Source organism: Akebia trifoliata, unplaced genomic scaffold (assembly GCF_017979445.1).
Source record: "Akebia trifoliata isolate Shusen 1 unplaced genomic scaffold, ASM1797944v1 Contig00541, whole genome shotgun sequence".
Taxonomy (NCBI): Eukaryota; Viridiplantae; Streptophyta; class Magnoliopsida; order Ranunculales; family Lardizabalaceae; genus Akebia; species Akebia trifoliata.
In genome coordinates, this window is record NW_028237080.1 from 4,705 (window position 1) to 6,272 (window position 1,568).

A 1,568-nucleotide genomic window follows, 5' to 3' on the forward strand; every position below is an offset into this window, starting at 1 on the left:
AATTTTGATGAGTTTAGAAATTCAGATATTTCTTTAATTGCGTTTTAACAAATCAGAATTGAGTACAACTCGAAGGGATTTTTGAGCTTTTCTGATTTTTTTTTTTTTGTTTTGTTTTTTTTTTGTTTTTTTTTTGTTATAGATGTAAGATGCGTTCTTGTCTTCTTTACCTTCTTTCTTCAACAACCTAAAATACATTCTTCATTATCTTCTTTTGTCGATCTTACTTTATTTTTACCCTAAATTAATCCTCCCAATTCATGCATTGTTCCTTGTAATGACGCCTTTGATCTTTTCAACGGTGCAAGCGACGAGGTTGTTAACAGGTGCCATAGATCCAAGAGGGAGTTTTGTTGTTGGAGTCGAATCAACCAAGATTTGAAGGTAGGAGGGCTACATAGTCTGAGTCGTCCCCATTTAGAACCACATTCATTGCAACAATATCAACAGGAGCATAGACTACGAACGAGCCTGTTGCATCGGTGCTACTCTCTTGCAATATCAACATACTCTTTCGCACTTCTTGATTCATTATTACACCAATATCTCTAGCTAGCATGTTACTAGCCATAACACTTGCAAGGTGTTCGTACTGTCGATCTAAGGTAGTAACCCATCACTTTGCTCCAAATCAAAGGTCAGAGTTAACCAGTGTTCTATATATACTGTAAACTGTTTTGCCTTCCACTTCTACATGTTCGACCCATATGACCTTGGAGTAACCATTTGGCATTTCTTGGATTAAACAACCTGATGGCCTTTTTCGATATCTCAATATTGGACTAGGACACAAATGATCCAAGGAAAGATCGACCACCACCCAAATCCCCTCGGCATGTTGTTTACAATACCTTACAAAGAAATTCTCTCAAGTCGGAACCAGTAGTCAAGGGACTTGAAATTCTGCTGTCATCACTTGAAGGATTCCATTGTAGTTTTCTACTATGCCTGTTGATACAACCACAAGAGTCATTGCTCTTAAAACAATGCTAGAAAACACGGTGAACCACTAATTCACATCCATAAGGATCTCAACAAGGTTAATGTGATCATGATAACAATGGTCGTTTCTCGAGAAGTTTCTGACTTCAATCCAAATGATTTTGGCCCAATTTCCCTCGGGAATATTTGCATGTACTCATCTTCACTTAGAATCACATAAGCATGATCAAGGCTATGCACCCACAATAGTTCCTCTAGTTGGGCTACTCTTCCATTGCTGCAACTGCGAGTTCGATGATCAATGGTTTATTTACCTTAGTAAGCCTGGAGAGTGATCTTAGGAGGGACTTGCTCGGGGTCCCTACTTCGATGCATTCGCGTCCTATCTAGTGAGTCGTGATGCTTCGGACGCCAAGGTGGTAATGATGGTACCGTATTTTTTTTTTTTTTTACGTTAACAAAAATGTAATGTGAAGCTTTTGAAATAAAAGGAAAATAGGTTTTTTACTTACCCGGCCTCAGGTGTATCTAATGCTTTGAAAACTTGAAGTTTGAATAAGTCCTAGATTTTTCATCATCAACCAAAATAGTAGTTTGTCTTTTTAAAATTTTATGAAACATCTTTA